Source organism: Amphiprion ocellaris, chromosome 8 (assembly GCF_022539595.1).
Source record: "Amphiprion ocellaris isolate individual 3 ecotype Okinawa chromosome 8, ASM2253959v1, whole genome shotgun sequence".
In the NCBI taxonomy this organism is placed as follows: Eukaryota; Metazoa; Chordata; class Actinopteri; family Pomacentridae; genus Amphiprion; species Amphiprion ocellaris.
This window is the reverse complement of record NC_072773.1, coordinates 7,185,038-7,207,737: the sequence shown is the minus strand read 5'-3', so window position 1 is coordinate 7,207,737 and position 22,700 is coordinate 7,185,038. Positions and strand designations below refer to the sequence as shown.

At 36.0% G+C, this 22,700-nt stretch overlaps 1 protein-coding gene across 2 annotated transcripts in view; it reads left to right on the top strand.

Annotated features, from left to right (window-relative positions):
• The first annotated feature begins 2,927 nt into the window (after positions 1-2,927).
• Positions 2,928-22,700, top strand: part of si:dkey-72l14.3 (Glyco_hydro_56 domain-containing protein) — a 36,964-nt gene continuing 17,191 nt past the window's right edge. Inside the window, exon 1 of one of the 2 annotated variants that reach the window (XM_055012984.1) lies at positions 2,928-3,058. The gene's annotated coding sequence lies outside the window, so the exon portion shown is untranslated. Of the gene's footprint in view, positions 3,059-14,554; positions 14,989-22,700 lie in introns of those variants that run through there. The other variant, XM_035956568.2, reaches the window with a different exon arrangement.

The following is a 22,700-nucleotide window of genomic DNA, read 5'->3' as shown; positions in this document are numbered from 1 at the left end:
GACTCTTTCATGTCAAAGTGAAAACAGATTTCCACAAAATACTGTTTATATGAACAAAGACTGTTCATATAAAAACTAGTGCTGTCAAATGATTAAAAATTTTAATCAGATTAATCACAGGGTTTCTGTGGATTCATTTTGATTAATCAAGATTAAATAGCATTCATTTTAAATCTAGATTAATCATGTTTCATTTTGCATGAGCAAACATACTTGAGAAAGAAGGGAATATATATCCATTTAACATGTCTAATAAACACCTGTGCTTTGTCGAAAAGAAAACTCCTTCCTGCAGAGTGTGCATATTACTGTATGTCGGTCAACAGTTCCGTCTTGGGTTGTTTTGCATTCAAATTTCCCACCGAGAGGGACAGCGTGCTGTTTACAGGCCTTAAAGTGAAAATATTCCTGAGCCTGAACTTTTTTGTTTTAAGGTTGGGGTACAATCTAGCTACCTAGTAAAAAAATAAGACATCTGCCTTCACAAACTCAGACTATAGATTATAGCAATACCAAAAAAAGTCAGTAGGTTGTGGTAGGTACTCCATCTGACTACAACATGGTGCAAAAACATTATTTAGCAACCAATCAGTAAAAGAGATGGAAAAAGGACATTGATTCCCCTTTTAACAATATTTGCACCATTTGTAGTATTTATTCTGAAATACAACTATGTGAACAGTTAATGTGCAAAAAATAAATCAATACATGAAAAATATAGGTTATAACAGCAAACTATAATTCAGTTCAAATAACAACAACAAAAAACATTAAAGTGCTCCAAGAACTGGTAACTTAAATAATTAGGAATCAATAAGAAAATAGAAAATAAACAAATGCAGTTCACTACAGACAACTATAGTTCAATTTAAAAAAAAAAAAAACATTAACGGTGCTACCAGAACTGGAAAGCTGAATCTTTACTTTTTCCTATCTATGTCTTGTTTCTTTCTGACATCTTTTACTTCTTCCGTTAGTGTTGAGGCATTGGCAATGTTCACTTTTCTGCTTTCTAGTTACTCTGGCTGCATCATCATCAAAAAAACGAACAAGCACATTAAGAATTTTGTTCATTCTCTGGCTAGTGGCTTCATCAATATTCAATGAAAACACACAATTTTTGAGCTGTTCAGAAAGACTTTTCTTAAATGCTGGTGCTATTCCATGTGTATTTATGTAACCAGCATGCTGATTTGACACGGACAGTTTTGACAAAGCATTTTTTTCTTCAGCCAACTTTTTATACAGATTAATGAGTGGCTGAGATCTGGTGAATGACAAGTCGTGTTCTGCAATGAACGTGCACGCATATTTTTAAATCACAAACCCGGTCAGTCTGTTGCCGATACCTCAGCGGTGGCTGTTGCTCCCGGCAAACAAGTTGTGAGTTTCAGAGCGGACAGCAGTTCTCTGACCGGGGTTTGATTCCTGACATGACAGCATTTTTTGCCACTCGATGCGTACATGATTTTTTTTGGAGCACATGGTACAGCAGCAAGCACGTCTTTATTATCAGTATGGTTCTGCCACTATAGGTTGGATCAACTGCCCATTTGCGCATGCGTGACGATAAGTTTACCTGGGCAAACTGTCCAAAATGTGCTGCCAGAGATGTTTCAGTGATTTTGAGTCATTCTGCGCTGCAGATGGGTTAATTGCATTAAAATTTTTAATCAGATTAATCATGTTGATGGATTAATCCGCATTATCACGTAAATTTTGACAGCCGTAATAAAAATTCTTGGTTGTTCTTCACCAGTCAAAACTTTATGAAAGAGTGGCAAAGAGAAAGCCACTCTTTAAAAAAAAAAAAAAAAGCTGATGTTAAATTTGGAGTTCATTGGAAGGCTTGTGGGAGACTCTGAAGTCAACTGGAAGAAGGTTCTTTGGTCAGATGACACCAAAATTGAGCTTTTTGGCCATCAGAGTAGATGCTATGTTTGACACATTACACATTGTGTTTGCATGTTATTCACTGATACACTATTAATAAGCATGGTGGTGGCAGCATCATGATGTAAAGCATGGTGGTGACAGCATCATGGTGTAAAGCATGGTGGTGACAGCATCATGGTGTGGGGATACTTCTCAGCAGCCGGTTCTGAAAGGCTTGTAAAGGTAGAAGGTAAAATAAATGTAGCAAAGTATAGAGAAATCCTGGAGGACAACCTGATGGAGTCTGTAAGACAATTGTTATTTGGGAGAAGATCTGTTCCCCATGAAGACAATGACCCAAAGCAAACAGCCCAAGCTACACAGAAATTGTTTAAAGACAACAAGGTGAATGTTCTGGAGTGGCTGAGTCAGTCCCAGACTTCAGTCCAATAGAGAATTTGCTTGCCAGACTTTAAAAGGGCTGTTGACTCATAATCTCTGTGTAAACCGACAATTTCGCGAAGAAAAACAAGGCAAATTGCAGTTTTCGAATGTGCAAGGCTGATTAAGGTCTATCCACACAGGCTCGGTGCTGTAATTGTGGCCAAAGGTGCATCCATTAAATACTGACTTCAAGAAGTTCAGTACTTATGCAATCACCTATTACACATTTTATATTTTTAATTAGCTGTCATCACTTTGAAGAAACCCGTGTTCACTTTGACATGAAAGTCAAAGTATGTTGACCACGATTATAAAATGAAAAGCAATAAATGTGGGAAACTTAAAGGGGAGGTGAATATCTCTTATATGCCCATAACTCCCTTAAAGCCATGCAATGTATTCCAGACACAGAAATCAATAAATCAAGTGTTCTGATAAGAAAGAAAAAAAATCAGTTTTGTTGCATAGTCATGGACCTGTATAAACCCTGTCCAATCACTGCATCAAGGCCTGATTAAACGATTGGACGGCCTACCTGCCTGTCCAACTATATACCTGCCTACCAGCATGCACTCTGTCCTTGCACCATGCTCAAGTCGGCCACAATTCTTGAACTTGCGAGCAGAAAGCACAAGAACGGCAGGAAAGTTTTACAGTTTCTCCTAAAGCAGATGGTTGCTTCTACTGGTATTTCCTTTAATACTCTTCGTAGTCTCTGTCCTGCTCCAGTTTCTTTAAGGTAAGTTCATTCACCACCTATCTGCATTGTGGCCTAGTTCTGAGAAAATGTCTTTTGGTGACATTTAATGTCTGTAAATCTTTATTGGTTTTGAACTGGGTGTTTTAGCCTATTTGTGTGTTTTTGGACTTAAGGTACTTCCAGTGCGCCACATTTGTCTCCCCACCAATGCTGGTGGATTAGTACCACTCAGCCAGTGCACGTTCATGTCTTTTGGGGTTTGGAGGGAGACCTGACGGGAGGGGGTGTTTTATTAGGTTTTCTTTTTAAAAGTTGCATGCTTTAAAAATCTAGCTTTCTCTTGCCGTTTCTACAATCTTGCATACCCTGGCATTAAGAGAGCCAAGGCTTTCAATGGGTCTCTTCAGTGCTGAACTGTTTCCGTGCTGTGCTGTTTCGGATTTTGGGATACAGAATATCAACTCACATTTCACAAGCAACTACAACTTGGATACGAAAAAAGGAGGAGGTTCAAAAGTTCATACATTTTTAGTGCAGTGCCAGAAAATGTCGTTGTTTACTGTTGTCAATTAAAAAAGCAAAGTAATTTCTGATGAGACACAAAATCAAACCCCATACTGACAACTTCTTTTTTGTCTGAGTTCACATATTTGACATTTTTTCTATAATTTATGAATGTCTGAATGAAATGTCTACAGCCCTGTTTGGGAGGCAGATTGTGTTTTTCTGCCACTGGACGGTGAACACTCTGGGTTGACATAAACCCAATCTGACATCTTTTGCATCCCCTCAGTCTACATGCATTTGGAGGACTTAAACCCAGCGTCCCTCTATGTTATATGGCCAGACTCCTAATGACTTCAGTGCTTTATCAATGACATACAGAAGGCAAAACAGATGCCAGAAATTGATGGGGAACTCAGTCTGTGTCTGGCTTCCAGGAGCAAACAAATGCCACACTAAAACCACTTGGCGAACAGGTTGCAGCTCAGCAACTCTATAGTTTACATGTCACAATTAAACAAACGTAAATCGAGCCAAAAACCCACATACAATCCCAAATGTTTATAAGTCATCGTCTGGCAACATGTCAGTTGATTTAATGGTCGAAAAAACCTGCACAAATCCACCTCCCAGCTCCTTATTGGCCTCCTAGCGTCTTATCTGATTCCTTATCTGCTCCCAGTGTGTCTTGTTTCTTTCTGAATACACCGGCTTTCGAGCTCACCATCGTCACCTTCATCCGCTTGCTGATTTGTTTCCAAGGAAACATGACCTCAGAGCAAAGCAGGTGACGTGAGGGTATTGAATACATATAATCTGACTGGAGTGCTGGCGTGTGTGCGTCTGCGATGGTCTGTGTGCGTTTAACCTGAAGGTATTTTTGGTGACCTTTGTTTAATCCGTGTACTTTGAGGGCTCCGTCTGCTCCACCTTGTCGAGGGCGTAAGACTTATTCAGGCCAACATGATAAACACATGAACAACTTGCTGTACGAGCGAAAACACGTCTACCGTGCTTCCCAGTATGTTGCACATATGTAAACCAAAAAAAAGCTCCAAAAAGGGATAAACATGCAATTGACTCTCATTTGCAGATTAACTGGACCGAAGACAAACTCTGTTGCAACATAGCTCTGGTTCACAAAGCCACAAAATGACAAACAGTACATGCAAAGATTTGCATAAAGACACACCGATGTATTAAGCTCACGAACATGAATGCAACTGATATGCATGTTAATTTACACATACAATCCGAAAACAACATAATCTCACACAACCACACCCACAAATACGCAAAGGGAGTTGCTCGTGTTTGCTTAAATCGTCCTTTTTTTCCTCACATGTCCCATTTAGAAACTTGTGAAAGTAATTACATATCTATTGCACTATATAATATACAGACAGGTGATTTTAAAATATGTGAAATGTAAGAAATCAATCAGTTTCAATCACGTGTAGTGCTCAAATATTTCACCTGTAAATGACAGTTTCAAGCATGAAAACATGAATTTTGCTTAATATAGTTAGCAAGGATTGATTGAAATTTAAGTGCATGATTTATGTCATAGATAAAACACAATAAATAAATAAATAAATAGTTTTGTCAGACTCCCAGTAAACCCAGACAACATCCGGTAACCTAGAAATTAAAAGATTATTCAGTTACAGAAAATAAATTGGCACGTTTGCTTCATCATTTGTCTGTTTTAAAAAGAAAAATAAACCAAAAAAATGAAGTTGGAGTGAATATTTGCACATTTTTTAACCTATGATTTTAAATTGAATCTTTGCTCAATTTAGGCTGTTGCTCAAACAAACAAAAACATTACAGAATCTTCCACTTAAAGTAACTGAGATGCACATTTGGAAAGAATAATCTAAAATGTTAAAACCTGCACAGTGAATAAATATAAATTGCTAAATAAATGCACAAACTTTCTTCAATTTACCTATTGTTTTCATCATTAAAATACAGGTAATAATGTGAAAATCCTCACAGTATAACAAGAATGTACTGTATTGTGTTCTAAAAAGAAAGGTTTGAATCTTTTGTTCAAGTTGTAAAAGACTGATATACAAAGAAAACAATAATTAGCTGAATTTGCTTTTCTAGATGTGAATTACTTTAAATAGAAAACACACAAGCACAGCAGAAACTAAAATAATAAAGGTCTTTTAACACACTAAAGCACTACAAGACCAGGCAACAATAATCGGAAATTAGGGGCAAATTCTTAACTCATACGCAATAATTTATATTTATAAACTGTAATCTGATATAAAGTGAACCTCGAGGTCTTTGTTTGTTGCTGCTGAGCTGCTCTTGGTTGAAATACTAACCTTACAGCTTTTTCACATCAATAATCAGATCAGAAAGTGATTTTAAGAGTCTAATTAAACCCATAGAAATGAATATGAACACAGATTCACAAATGTAAGCACATAGCTTATTGCAGTATATCTGGAATAGATGCAATACTATAGCTGCATGTCTTAATTGCATGCAAGGGGAGATTGAGTCTGTGCAACAACTAGGGAATTGGAAAATGCACAAGAACATGATCCAGACGTCCAGATACACAGTATGGCATGCGGCGATGCTTTTATCCTGAACTCCCTGCGGTATGATGCATGTATTTTTAGTGAAGAAGACCTCAGTGGGAATAAAGAAGAATAAGGGGGGAAAAAAAGTGAGGTTGTAAATTGTAAGAGCAGCCATGAGTTAGATGCTGTGAGCAAAGCACTGATCCCCACTAAAGTGTCTTTTTACAATCAATATGCACAAGAAATGCTCATATATATAAGAGAATATTCAATATGTAGCATTTTAAGTGCAATAAATCATGGTGTTAGAAAGAGTTTGCAGATGGATTTGTTTTCTTTCAACTAAATATGCTGTGAATATGTTGCAGAATTAAATACTAATCTGCTAAATGTTTTTTTTTGTTTGTTTTTTTTTAAAGAAAAAAAGCAGATTATCTAACATTAACTACTGCAAACTCCAACAAAATAGGCAGAAGCAAAGATGGAGGGATGATAAAATAAACATGTTTCCTGAATGGATGCAGCAGATATTATGAGAGTCATTCATTTTAATAAATGGCTTCACACTGAATCCACAGAAACAGAAGCGAGGAGAAGCAGGAAAAAAATGTTAAAAAAAGAGGGAGAGAATTTATAGAAAAAGCAGCAGAGCACAGGTGTTATTCTTTGAGCAGGTTATTAGCTATTGTGTGCAGCCACAGCTCTAATGGAAAAAATGACAGCTAACTTAAAAGAGAGAGATGGAATGTGAACGGTATAGAGCCTAAATAAAGGGCTGGGATGGAAATATTAGAGGCAACGGGAGGCAATATCACTATTGAAACCAATAGTGATATACTGTTAGAAATTCTGTCTTGGACGTAATTGACATTTCCTGTATTGGTTATACTACATGCTTAACCATCACATGGTTAAATTTATGGAAGTATCACACTCTGGTTGACACAACAGTGTTAGATGCTTCTTAGCCCCAAACTAATGTGGTAAAGTTAAAGAAAATATCACATTTTGGGTTAAAACACAACCTTTTTACTCCCAGTTTGAAGCTTTTCCTCCATCTGTTGGGTTACCAGGGTGATGAGTTCAGTACCATCCATAGGCTTTAATCACTGCAGGTTTAGAACAAAGGTTACATGCGGCAGTATATGGTCCAGATCTGGAATGAAGATGGGTTGTAAATGCTCTCAGGGTTATAGAATCGGCCAATTCCTGGGTAGGTTTTCTGTGGTACAGCCGAGGAAGAATCTCAGTTGCCAATGAACTCACAATCTGAGGGATACCCTGCTTAAACAATTCAATTCAATTCAATTCAATTCAATTCAATTCAGTTTTATTTATATAGTGCCAGTTACAGTCAAATTGTCTCAAGATGCTTTACAGAACCCATATGCCTGACCCCCAGAGCAAGCCAAAAGGCGACAGTGGCAGGAAAACACCCTTTTAACAGGGAAAAAAACCTTGAGCAGAACCCGGCTCTAATGTGGGGGGACCCATCTGCCTGCTGGCCGGGCGGGTTGAGAGGGACAGAAGAGGTAGAGAGGTAGAGATAGAGGGATGGAGGTAGAGATAGAGAGACAGAGGGGTAGAGGGATAGAGGTAGAGGGATAGAGATGGAGGGATAGAGGTAGAGGGATAGAGGTAGAGGGGTAGAGGTGGGGGGGGACACAAGGACCATAAAACGCACAGTATAATACATGCATGATAAGACAGATGATTCATGCAAAGTACAACTAACATGGAAACTAATTATAGTTTACTGCTATGGTGTACAGCTCTGGCATTAAATATACTACATATATAGCTGGTGGTAAATTCAAAAATATGTAGATGAGCAAATCAAGTATAGTAAGTGCAATGCAGAGTAGATTGGTGGGAATGTGCAGCTGGAGGTGGGAGAACAACCACACATCTGAAGCATCCAGCTCTGGGACCAGGGACACAGAAAGAAACAGAGTGAATGTAATGCAATAATGGTATATATAGTAAATACATAGGTAGTTAGAGAAGGGCTCAGTGCATCAAGAGAGGTTCCCCAGCAGTCTAGGCCTATAGCAGCATAACTAGGGGCAAACTAAAGGGACGTCAAGAGGGGAAGTCAGTTGTGCAAATGAAAACACCAGCTCACCCCGTCAGGGTCCCCCAGTCAGCCCTAACTATAAGCTTTGTCAAAAAGGAAGGTTTTAAGCCTGGTGTTAAAAATAGAGAGGGTGTCCGCCTCCCGAACCCAAACTGGGAGCTGGTTCCACAGGAGAGGCGCCTGATAACTGAAGGCTCTGCCTCCCATTCTACTTTTAGAGATTCTAGGAACAACAAGTAAGCCTGCAGTCTGAGAGCGAAGAGTTCTGCTAGGATAATATGGTACTATCAGTGTTCATTTTTGACAGTTTGGTCAATATTTGTGCAATACTTCTGTCACTGGAATAGGAAATGCTCTTTTAAAATGCATTGAATTTTTTTGCACAAAGTTTCTTTTGTAATGTTGAATACAATCCCCTTTTTCCCCTATGGTTGTTGTCTTTGAAACAGTAAAACAATGACATAAATAGCAAAAAATAGGTTTATCTGAAATGGATTAGTGATACACAATGCAGCAGAAAATACTTTTCCATTTAAATTCAATCAGTTTAGATGGCTAGTAACTTTTTTAAGTAATTTTTCTGAAACGTTGCTGTAAAACTCTCACATTAAAGTTTTCAACAGTTTTAACTGTATTTTTAAAAAGCATTTTACTGATATTTTACAGATTTTCAGCATTTTTATTAAATTACCGATAATATCTACTAAATCACAGAAAATAATATAACTTACAAACAGTAATACATTCTTTCACAGTGTTCGACCTGTTTTTACTGAATTTAAATCGGCACAAAATATTATTTTACAAGCGTTTTCCAGAGTTTGAAAGAAAATGGATGTGTATTAAGGACAAAATAAAATGTTTTAACCATTATTTTATAGATTTTCCCCATTTTATTAAATTACTTATAATTTCTGGTAAAATCATAGAGAGATGTATTCATTTATATTTTCACTGTATAAAAACAGTCCAAAACTCTATATAATCTCCATATCAAATATCTGTATTTTTACAAATGGTAATTATTTTACAATGTTTAGAAATAAAAGTACAACATTTTTACTGCATTTAAATCAGCAAAAAACATTGCTATTTTACAGATATTTGCCATTATTTAAAAGAAAACAATATATAAGAAGGACTAAAAAAAAACTAAGTATGTATTTCTACAGATAGAAATTTTTTCGAAAACATCTGACTGCAGAATTACATAATCTTTACTATATTTATATCAGCAAAAATATTGGTTAATTTTTTCAGGTATTCTTTTTTATTTGAAAGAAAAATAACTAATTTTAAGGACTAAAAAAATGGAGCGTATTTTTTGAAATTGATATTTTACTGATTTTTCCTGTTTTGTTAAATTACAGATATCTACTTTACATTATTGTATTACTAATATCTAGTTAAATCACAGAGAGATGTATTAATTTATATTTTCACTGTATAGAAAAACAGCCACATCAAATATCTCTTTTTTCTTTTTTTTCTTTTTTTAACAAATAGTAATTCATTCTTTTTTACAGCATTTTGAAATAAATTACAACATTATTACTGTATTTAAATTCAGGAAATACATTGCTATAATACAAATACTTGCCATTATTTGAAAGAATACATCTGGATAAGAAAGACAAAAAAAAATATGTATTTGTAATTTGTTCTTAAACATTTGACTGGGTAATTACTCAGTCCTTGTTGTATTTATATCAGCAAAAATATTGATTATCTTTTTCAGGTATTCTTTTTTTTTTTTTTAAAGAAAAATGATGAATTTTAAGTACTAAAAAAATGGAGCATATTTTTTGTAAATAGATATTTTACAGATTGTTTATTTTTTACTAAATTAGATATCTAGTAAAATTTCAGTGAATTTATTAAAATTCTAATCATTCTCATTTTGACTGCAAAAACAAAACCAAAAATTTCTGCATAATGTACACATCAAAACTCAGTATTTCATTCATTCATTCATTCATTCATTCATTCATTCATTCATTCACACGTTTAGAATGTGTGACTATGAAATTACACCATTTTGCTAAAACTGTAATTATTTTACTGATATTTGATGACATTTTCACAATTTTTCACCAATTTTCACTTGTTTTTCACCTTGGATGCCAGATTTTTGTCTTTACAGAGACACCAGTAGAATAGAATAGAATAGAATAGAATAGAATAGAATTGAATAGAATAGAATAGCAACTTAATTGTCATTCATTACATACACTAGTTGGTGCAGATTTGCATAAGATTTTGGTGCATTTGCTTGCCATCGGACTGGTAAAAAAATTACATCAAAAAATATATGTATAAAATATCACACTACGTACAATATGTACAATGAGGGCTGTCAAAATGAATGCGTTAACGCAGATTAATCCATCATCATGAATAATCTGACTAAAAATTTTAACGTAATTAACGCATCTGCAGCACAGAATGACTCAAAATCCCTGTAACGTCTCTGGCAACGCATTTCGGGCAGTTTGTCCAAGTAGACTTGCCGTCGCGTATGCCGTCGCGTATGCCGTCGCGGATGCGCAAATGGGCAATTGATCCGGTAGTGGCAGAACCAAGCAACTCCACAGATTATAGCCCATTTCAAAATAATCATCATTGGCCGGAGTTTTGCCGATTAAACACCGATATATTCTTAATATCTATAAATAACAGTAAATGCTGTTAAGTGTTGGAACAGAATGATGTCCTTGCGCTGTTTCAGCTACAGCCAGGCAACATTACAGGAGTGGGCTGAGCTGACAGGTAAGTTTAAAACCATGTTGTGAAATTAACAATGACTCAACATGTCTCCCATTTCAGTGAAGACAAAAACTTAGAGTCAAATGATAAACATTACTGTCTGTCTTCAGCAACCGTCATGATGTCACTCTTAGTTTTACTTTATCTTAAATACTAGAATGTGACCCAGGCTGTAACAGCAACTCACTGTGTGTTGTAATGGAGGAACATTAGTGTCAGACTATTTGTGACCATTATATATTTAAAATGCAACTCTGTCAAAGACGACATGTTTTACATCTGAAAAAGGCGTCTCTGGTTTTTATTTTGGGTCATATGACTCCTGACTTCATGGCAAAGAAAATAATGGAGTAGAGAAAATGTGATTTAACATTAATGGGCATCAGAGGGCTGCAGAAATAATGTTTTACCAGTAACTTCACTCATTATGTTGCTTATGTACAGCATATATATATATGTGTGTGTGTGTGTGTGTGTGTGTGTGTGTGTGTGTGTGTGTGTGTGTGTGTATATATATATATATATATATATATATATATATATATATATATATATACACACTATATTGCCAAAAGTATTCGCTCACCTGCCTTGACTCACATATGAACGTAAGTGACATCCCATTCCTAATCCATAAGGTTCAATATGATGTCAGTCCACCCTTTGCAGCTCTAACAGCTTCAACTCTTCTGGGAAGGCTGTCCACAAGGTTTAGGAGTGTGTTTATGGGAACTTTAGACCATTCTTCCAGAAGTGCATTTGTGAGGTCACACACTGATGTTGGACCAGAAGGCCTGGCTCTCAGTCTCCACTCTAATTCATCCCAAAGGTGTTCTATCAGGTTGAGGTCAGGACTCTGTGCAGGCCAGTCAAGTTCATCCACACCAGACTCTGTCATCCATGTCTTTATGGACCTTGCTTTGTGCACTGGTGCACAGTCATGTTGGAAGAGGAAGGACCAGCTCCAAACTGTTCCCATAAAGTTGGGAGCATGGAATTGTCCAAAATGTCTTGGTATGCTGAAGCATTCAGAGTTCCTTTCACTGGAACTAAGGGGCCAAGCCCAGCTCCTGAAAAACAAGCCCACACCATAATCCCCCCTCCACCAAACTTTACACTTGGCACAATGCAGTCCAACAAGTATGGTTCTCCTGGCAACCGCCAAACCCAGACTGGTCCATCAGATTGCCAGATGGAGAAGCGCGATTCGTCACTCCAGAGAAGGCGTCTCCACTGCTCTAGAGTCCAGTGGTGGCTGCTTTACACCACTGCATCCCACGCTTTGCATTGCACTTGGTGATGTATGGCTTGGATGCAGCTGCTCGGCCATGGAAACCCATTCCATGAAGCTCTCTGCTGAAGCACTGTTCTTGAGCTACTCTGAAGGCCACATGAAGTTTGAAGGTCTGTAGCGACTGACTCTGCAGAAAGTTGGCGACACTCTTGGCACTATGCGCCTCAGCATCCACTGACCCCGCTCCATCAGTTTACGTGGCCTACCACTTGGTGGCTGAGTTGCTGTTGTTCCCACACACTTCCACTTTCTTATAATACAGCTGACAGTTGACTGTGGAATATTTAGGAGTGAGGAAATGTCACGACTGGATTTGTTGCACAAGTGGCATCCTATCACAGTTCCACGCTGGAATTCACTGAGCTCCTGAGAGCGACCCATTCTTTCACAAATGTTTGTAAAAGCAGTCTGCATGCCTAGGTGCTTGATTTTATACACCTGTGGCCATGGAAGTGATTGGAACACCTGATTCTCATTATTTGGATGGGTGAGCCAATACTTTTGGCAATATAGTGTACATATATGTATAGTTAATATAAACACACACACACACACACACATATATAGATTTATATATATATACACACACACATATATAGATTTATATATATATATATATATATATATATATATATAAATAAAAAACTTTCTTTCTAACTTTCTTCTAATCTGCAGCAACAAGAAGTACCAGACCAGATGTATTTCATAACTCATTTATAGATTGACTCTTTTTAAATGTTATATAATTTCCCAGAGGACTGATGCTTTGTTGCATGTTTTTGTACTTGAAAATTGATCTCTGTTGTAAAGTTAAACAAATAGTAAAGGAAACAAAAAAGCAAAACAGTAAAACGTTCTGCCTGTAATTCATATCCTCGTTGTTGTAACTGTTAAGGGACCAAAAAAGAAGTTATTTTATTCATTATGTATTTTTAAATTAATCAGCTGATTAATCAGTTACCAGAATTTTTTTCTGCCAAATATTGGAATCAGCCTCAAAAAATCCATATTGGTTGGGCTCTACTAAACAGCATGTTGGCCCTCTCGGTGGGAAATTTGAGTACAAAAAACCCCCAAGATGAAACAGTCGACCGACATCCAGTAATATGCACACTGCAGGAAAGAGCTTTCTTTTCACTGAAGCACTTCCAGCTTAAAGTTCCACATTAACGGGAAGCATGTGGTAGTCTGGGATTCTAACATGAACCTTTAAAGGTGTTAATAAACACCTTACATGCATATATATACATGCATATATATTCCCTTTTTTCTTGAGTTTGTTTGCGCATGCAAAATGAAATGCGATTAATTTAGAAAAAAAATTAATGGTATTTAATTGTGATTAAATCAAAATTAATCCACAGCAACCCTGTGATTAATCTGATTTTAAAAATTGTAATCGTTTGACAGCACTAATAGAATGTAAAAAAAAATGTAGTGTAATATACACAACCATTCAAAAAATTTGGGGTCACTTAGAAATGTCCTTATTTTTGAAAGAAAAACATTTTTTGTCAATGAAGATAACATTAAATTAATCAGAAATACAGTCTAGACATTGTTAATGTGGTAAATGACTATTCTAGCTGGAAACGGCTCATTTTTAATGGAATATCTCCATAGAGGTACATAGGAACATTTCCAGCAACCATCCTTTCTGTGATCAAATGTTACACTGTGATAGCTAATCATGTTGAAAGGCTAACTGATGAGTAGAAAACCCTTCTGCAATTATGTTAGCACATGAATAAACGTGTGAGCTTTTACGGAAAACATGAAATTGCCTTGGTGACCCCAAATTTTTGAAAGGTAGTGGAAGTTAAAAAAAAACAAAAAACAATATAGCAGCATTTTGAAAATGGCAATGACTGCCTTGTGCAAAAGGTTATTGGGTGTTTAGAATAAATGGGAACAACATATGAGCATGAGAAGAAGCAAACAAAGAGAAGAGATATATTTGCAGTTTCACTCCAACCCAGACGTTTTCTGTTGCTGCTAAATCCTCAAAGGAAAGAACAACAAGAGGTCAAGTGTGGAGAAAACAACTTTAGGAGGAGATGGAATTAGAGAGGGAGAACGAAGATGAGATTAGAGAAATCACAAGTAAAGGAGCAGACAGGTGAGGAAGAAGAGAAGGAGGATGAAGGGAGACAAAGGATTCAGGAAGAGGAAGGAAGGCGGGTGTGATCCTCCACAGCTCGGGTGTTTGTTTAGCCGAGAACAGCAGTGGCACAGCAGAGGATTATGGGATTACAATCAGAGTTGATGGTCATGTGAGCCGCCGTGGTCGACTCTGACCCTGCTTACCTCCTCTCAGGAAGGCAGCTTAGCCCGGCTGTGAAGGTGAGGTCAGACCGTCCACGTACACACCAACGCTGAGCGCTGCCCTCACATCCTTCTATCTCCTAGACGGACCTCCGATGCCTCTTCTATCTCCCTCTGGCTTTCTTTTTTTAGCCTTTTTTTCTATCCTTTGCTCCTCATTTTTCCGCCCTCTCCCCGTCTCCCCGACACCTTTCATCTCTCTCGTCTATTCTTGTCTCTTTATCTCCTTCGTTCCCTCCCTCACTTTCTCCCTCTTTCTCTCGTCGGCCTCCTTCTTGTCGCATGTTATACATGCACAGCTCATCTATGCCCTCTCAAATCCTGCAGGATTTCTTGGTTTTTCTATCTGGGAGACTAAAGAATACAACAGAGGACAGAGGATTAAAACATTTTAGCAGCAGAAACTCAGACGTTGTCCAGGCTGTGGGGAGTAAATACAGGAACTATGTTGGCCTTGGTAAGTTTCATTTGGAGGAAGTTAGTGAATATTTGTTTGCAATTTTATATTCTGTTATACTGAAGTAAAGTAATGAAGACAATAATTTTTAAAAAAGAGAATTTCTGTACATTCTGTAAAGTATTTCAAATAATACCTCCAATTTAAACATACTTGGACTAAACAACAGTGTACTCGTATTCTCCTCTTGTATTCATGACAGGAGAAACTGTCGTTTCACATTTTATTCGCTGATTCTGTCAGAATCATACAAGAAATTGGAGTTGTGGGCAAAAAACTTCTACTCTTTGTAAACTAGCCAGGCAACACAACGTAAAAATAACATTGTTATTCATAAAAAAAAGCATCAGAAAAGTGGAAATTTCATGTATATCGTAGAAAATAGTACAAATATTAACTACAAAAACTGTATTTGTTTACAATTTTATATTCTGTTATATTTAAGTAATGAAGCCAGTAATTTAAAAAAAATAATAATTCTGTACATTCAGCAAAGTATTTTGAATAATACGTCCAATTTGAAAAACATTTGGACTGAACACAACAGTATTCTGATGTTCTCTTGTAATCATGACTTGAAAAATTTCACATTTTATTCACTGATTCTCTGAGACTCGTACAAGAAATCGGAGCTGGGGGCAAAAATTCTGCTCTTTGTAAACGCAAAGTAAAAAGAAGAAAAGCACTCAGAGAGCGCAGTACTCTGCCAAGGCTGGTCAGTCACTGTATGATTTCCAACAGTTGAACTCTTGAAAAAATTCTTGGATCCACACTATAAGCCGCATCACTGCCAAAATCGAACCACTTGGTCCCTGTGTCATTTCTGACTTTCCCTGAAAATTTCATCCAAATCCGTTTATCCGTTTTTTAATAATGTTGCGAACAGACAGACAGACAGACAGACGGACAAACCAACGCAGATCGTCACATAACTCTGCCGAGACTCTGCCTCCTTGGAGGAGTAATAACACTGTTATTCCGTTAAAGAAAAGGCTTCAGAAAAGTGGAAATTTCATGTATATCGTAGAAAATAGTACAAATATTAACTACAAAAACTGTATTTGTTTACAATTTTATATTCTGTTATATTTAAGTAATGAAGCCAGTAATTTAAAAAAATAATAATTCTGTACATTCAGCAAAGTATTTTGAATAATACGTCCAATTTGAAAAACATTTAGACTGAACACAACAGTATTCTGGTGTTCTCCTGTTGTATTCGTGACAGGAGCGACTTTCATTTCACATTTTTTTCGCAGATTTTCTTAGAATCATCCATGAAATTGGAGTTGTGGGCAAAAAATGTGTTCTTTGTAAACTAGCGAGGCGACACAAAGCAAAAATAACATGGTTATTCCTTTAAAAAAGTGGAAATTTCATGTATATTGTAGAAAATAGTACAAGTAGTGACAATAAAAACTGTTGGTTGCCATTTACTGATTAGGCCGCTAATCTCCATTCAGTGCCAGAAAGAGGCCACATGAATGTTAGGACTCCTAGATTTTAATGAATTAATTCATTTATAAATTAATAATTCTGTATGTCAAATCCATCTTGAAGAGCAAAACTACTAAAAATTATACAATTAAAATCAAACCTATGATCTGAAGATTTATTTCTTCAAAATTGAGATTGATGAATAGTTTCAAGTCATGAATAAAGTTTTCAAAGTGCATAATTGATATTTTTAACAGTATTTTGACTGGTTCCTTTTAAAAGTCATAAGGCTATAACTGTATAAGTTCCTCTCAGTAGAAGAATGTGCCATAAATCTCTTAATTTATTTAATAATTAAGACAAAGATGTAAACATTGAGGTTAACACTGACAGAGTTAGTTCAGTAATTTAAAAAATAAATATTGTCATAAGATCTGACCGACACATCTGATTAGTTACAGGTGTGAATGCATAAAGTGTGTTGACTGATATATACAAAACATTTCAGAAACACTTGAAATAGTGTCTCTATTACAGCCAGCAACACCTGTGAGATGTAATATAACGGTGAACATCTTATCTGTAAACTGATAAAACTTTATTTTTTAGCATTTTTATGCAGCATATGAATTCATTTCCACGCATATAATGGTTTATAACATGCAATATTGAAATTTATAGCACTTTTAAGCATTTAATAGAGTATTTAACTATATATAACAGCATTAGTGGATGCTGGAGTGCAAACAAATGATAAATGACGATACAAAAAACTGTTGTAATAATGTAAAATATGTCTTCATTGGACATAAAATGAACATAAAAAACTGATTTACACAAATCTTATCATGTGTTTACCTGTGATGTTTATTAGCAAGGTTTGATTCAACATGAGAGGTATTTTTGGCGCTGCAGTTTTTGGTGTTTTATTACTGAATTAGATAAAAAATATCACCAGAACCACACACTTTTGTTCTCTATTTTATCTGTAATTGCATCACAACAAGTCACCAATATCAGGACCGAAGCTCGGAGTTTACAGCTTAATAATTATGATAATTAGGGCCACTGATTGAAACACAGGATGACATGAAATTAATTCTGTTGTATAAGATCAGGGGGGGAGCTGAAGATAATTAGGATTCCATCTCTGGGGGCTGTTAACCTTTTAATACCCATTCCTGATGTTTTACTAAAAAACAAAACAGTGTTTTATATAATGGATTAGCTGCTGCTGCTGCTGCTTTTGTTGCTGCAGCACCTTGAAATGTCTAAATGAGGGCCTGCAGCTTCCAAAAATGTGCAATTTAAACCTGAGAGTAATTATACAAATGCTGTTGATGCATGTTTATGACGAACGTATGACTGTAATCCTACTTTCTTTTCTATCTCTAGCCACAAAAAGTTTTCTTGGACAAGTTTTTTTTATTATATTCCTTGTTGCTGTAGTTTACTCTTTTCCCGTTTCTGCAGCTATTCATCTCTTTAGCTCTGCCAAACAAATCATTTAAGATTAAAATACATCATATTATCGCCGCAGAAACCAGATTTAAAGCTCCAGTACACTGTAAAATACAGAGAGTCCCCTGCCCTTGTCAGTTAACGTTACAGTCCCAGATTCCAGCTTTAAAAATCCAAAATGGACGGATTCCATTCAAAATACAGCGTCAAAATTCAGGTCAGCGAGAGGTAAGGGGTGAAAGCTCAGAGGGAACTTCATGAGGAAATCTTAACCTGATGTCAACTTAACAGACAGGCTCACACTGTTCTCATTTTTGGTGCAAATATGTAGTTTCATAGTAGAATTTGGGAACTTTACTGTTTGGGATTCCTCTAGTTGTTGTAATATCAGCCGCTGCAGGCCTTTAGTGACTGCAGATCTTTACAGAAAATAAGGAGAGATAGAAAACATGCAAAAACAAGTGCTGAAATTGAACTGGGGATATTTCTGCATATGGTTTTCACCACTTGGGGACTCACAAATCCTCTTATTTTCCTAACAGTGCAGTAAACATGTACATATGTATCTCTGCTCAGGAAAACTGCTGCTTCTTATCACTGCTGCAGAAACAGGATGTAGATAGATAGATAGATAGATAGATAGATAGATAGATAGATAGATAGATAGATAGATAGATAGATAGATAGATAGATAGATAGATAGATAGACAGACAGACAGACAGACAGACAGACAGACAGACAGACAGACAGACAGACAGACAGACAGACAGACAGACAGACAGACAGACAGACAGATAGATAGATAGATAGACTTTATTGTCTGCCCCAAATGGTGACAGAAATTCTTCTTTGACAGGCTCCAACAATAAAATACAACACATAAAAACACTGAAATCACAGGTTTGCAAAGTAGATGTCTAAAAGAAATGTTAAAAAGAAACAGCAGCTGACAAAAATAAATAAATATATATATATATAGTGCTCAGTGTCTTATGTTATTTTGTTCAGGGTGGTTATTTCAGTGGGAATAAAGGATTTTTTGTAGACGTTTTTGTGGGCCAGTAGGACTTTTTAATGTCTGCCTGATGGCAGTAACTGGAAGCAGTGATGAAGGGGTGAGAGAGGTCTTCTGGGATCAGGGAGGATTTCCTGATCACACAGCGGTTAAACAGTTCAGAGATATGAGTTTGTGGTGAACTAATGATTTTGCTGGACTGATTGACAATACGGGAGAGTTTTGTTTTTTGTTTAGTGGAGAGGGAGCTGTACCAGGATGAAATGTTGAAAGTGAGGATGGATTCAATGAGTGAGGTATAAACCAGGGTTAAATGCCTCTGCAGACATTAAAAGTCTTCAGTTCCCTCAGCAGGTGAAGGCGCTGCTGTGCTTTTTTGTAAACTGAATCAGCATGATTCCCAAATGACATGTTGGTGTCGATCTCTGTCTGGGAAATATTTCTCAGATGATAAAACTGAAAAACGACACACAGAGTTGCTGAAGTGCATTCTAGGCTGTGGGGACACTTTTCTAAATGTACTCTAAGTCCTCGGAGTAGGAGTGACGTTTCTAATCTCAGGTGTGGCTGCTGCCGGCTTTTCCTCTCCGTTAACTGATCAGCGGTGAACCAGAACAGCTCGGACAGTACATCCAGAGAACATACGGAGGCAGAATAATGTCTGAACTCACTCACAGCGAGGAACCTCTTAAAGGCTGCACGTCTGAAACAGAAGGGAATTTCCTTTCATTTTAGTCTTGAAAAGTTTGGGGGGGGGGAAATGTCACAGGAAGGTTTTCTGATGCACAAATTTCACTGAACACACTAAAACCAAGCAGTGTGCTCCAGTTCCTGTTCACCTGTTGCAGTTGCATTTTGCAACAAGATGCATGGAAATTATACTTTCTGCCAACATTTTGTTGTCAAACACAGTGAGCAGCAGCCACTGAGGCTGGAAGCTTTTCAGTTGTCAGCTTATTAAACGCAACCCTGAGGTCTAATTCTTAGATTACAACCAGATTTGTCTTGTTGTTGAGGGTATTTTTCCCATGATTGTTGCTTTATTTTGTAGCATTATTTAATAACGACAAGATCAAATCAGGGTCCCAGCAGGTTAAAATAACAGTTTTACGTGCATAATTGGCCCAGCGTGGTGGCTTTCATGGGAGAAGAGCCGACAAATGAAGTGTGAGATGAAAACGAAGCACATTAGAAAATAATCAGAAATGCTGCATTTATGAATTCATTAATTCCTTCTTTGGCTGAAGGGCAGAAGAATGAAGTGAGTTACTGGTACGTTTAGTGAAATTAACTCATTATTAATTAAATCTGCTCTTAACAATCAACCAAAAGTGACTTTAATCAACATTTTTTTCCTACAATATCTTATTTATTTCATTCATTTCTACACATTACCTCTGAACTGTGCTGTAAAACATATGTGGACACTTTAGAGATTACAAGAGAAGAGGTGCTTTTCTCTACTTGGAGCTGTGCAGAAGCAGACTTTAGGATGATCCAGACAAAAGAGTAAACACAGAGCAGAGTCTTAATCTGAACAGATTATTTAGTTGTCATGTTCAACACCAACTTCCACTGCAGCTGAACACGAGGGATTATGGACAGTGTGACAGGTTTACAGCTGCTGGAATAAACAAAGGAAAAACCAGATTAGAGTCACGTTGGAAAAAGATGGAGTTTATGAGAAGTTGAAATGACAGTAAAACAATTCTTTATGTGACTGCTCTCAGTTTTTCACCATTGCGATGATGTTTTTATAATATTTTTTTTTATATTATAGGCTTGAAATTACCTTGTAAATACAGGAATCCAAGGCAATACCAACTGTGGTAAGAAGTGAGCATGTCCAAGACATAAGAGGACGTAAGATATGAATTTAAGGAAGAAAAAAATACTCCAATAGTACTTTTCTATTACCCAGTATTGACAAATTACACTGTACAAACAGGAAACCAGTAGATTTACGGTAATTTACTACAGATATGTCATGAAACCCAGTCAGCTTAAGCTAAAAAAAACAAAAAAAAACCCCCAGAGAACTACTTAATGAATTTCAGTAAAACCGATGACTACGCTAAAATTAGATTGCAAAAGTGCGGGGACAAAAGATTATTTTATATTAAAAATAAATAAAATCCTTCTTCTGAGGTTAACTCTATGGCTAAATTAATAGTAACAAAACCATAAATTTATACATTTGAAAAACCTAAAAACTACATTGCAATTAGCCAGTTATTTTTTGTTAATATATATATATTTTTAAAAGAGAATAATTTCACATATAAGTACAAAATATCCTTTATAAATTATTATTTACACTTGTAGCAGCTTCATGTTGTTGTAATTTGAGGATAAAACAGATTTTTTTTATTATAAATAATAAATAAATAATAAAACAGAGTCCTAAAATGTATTTTAAATCACAATGTTAAATCTAGAAACACAATTAAACAGCACTAATAAATCAGCTTATTTCACTTTATCCTGATTTAAAATAATTCAAACAAGCATCTAATGCATCTACTACTTGTGTTTTCTTTTACTTTTGTGCACATATTGTTGATCTAGAAACAGATTCCTGCGACACTGTGCAGGACGTAACCTCTGACCTTCTTGGAATTAGTGGCTTATAAAGTTGGAGGTCTGGAAGCTTCTTCAGCTCCTGTCAGCACCAGTTAAATGCTTAAAATCAGTCCGATTGATTACTAGAAATTTGCTACTCTGCTGGAATCTATTTTTATTTCTATGCAACACAGTTTTATTGGTATAAAGCTGAGAAAACATCGAGGTTAAGTTCTGAAATGCTGAAATTCAATCTAACAGCTTTCTACTTGAGTGTTTATCAGGATTTTGAACTAATTTCACAAAGAACACACAAATTAAGCTGAAGCTGCTGCAGTAAGTTGCCTGAGTATTATGAAGTGTTAGAGAAAAAAGGCTGCAGTTTTTAAATGAGAATAGATTTTTTTAAAGCACACAATTCAACTTGTTACAGCCCACAAAGTAAAACTACTAAAACGAATCAGTGCCATTCATTTTTTCAGTGATCGATGACAGTAAGCCACCTTAAAAATGGAATAAATGAAGGTTTTATTACATCTTTGTAGTTTTTAAAAATATTTTTTAATTACTAGCAGTATTTCTTCAAGTATATTCTTACAACTCGGTTGCTTTAGCATATTAATTGCTAGTTATTGGATCTATTATCTAACTAAATCCAGTGTGAAATATTTTTTTATTTGTTTTGTAATATTTTTGATCAATTACAGCTGTTTTATCTGATTTATTATCTGATTTTGAAATTTAAAAATGTGTACCTGGACAGTTTTTTTCTTTCATAAATGTATTATTTTAACAATTCTTTTATTTGAGCTGATTTATTATAGGCTCTTTATTCTTCTTATTATTTTTCATTTCTGTGCAGTTATAAATCCACAAATGGGATGTTTGCCATGTTATGTTGTATTTTTGTCATTACAATTGTGCATTTTCCTGCTTGTGACATTTCAAAATGTCTGCTAGGGAAAGAAATGTGTCCATAATGGGGCACATGGTTGCATTAGTTACCATGTTTCAATGCTACATTATATCAAAATTTAAATGAAATAAACTAAACCAACCTCAACATTTGCTTTATCTCAAATCATAGCTGTAAAATTTCTGCGTTTGAGCACTTCATGCATCATCAGCACTTACAGCATTGACGTTACATTTATATTTCTGATTAGTGGTGTCATAGTTTCCATATTTCCAGCACAGAATTTAATAATATAATCAGAAAGGGTAATAAAATCAGTC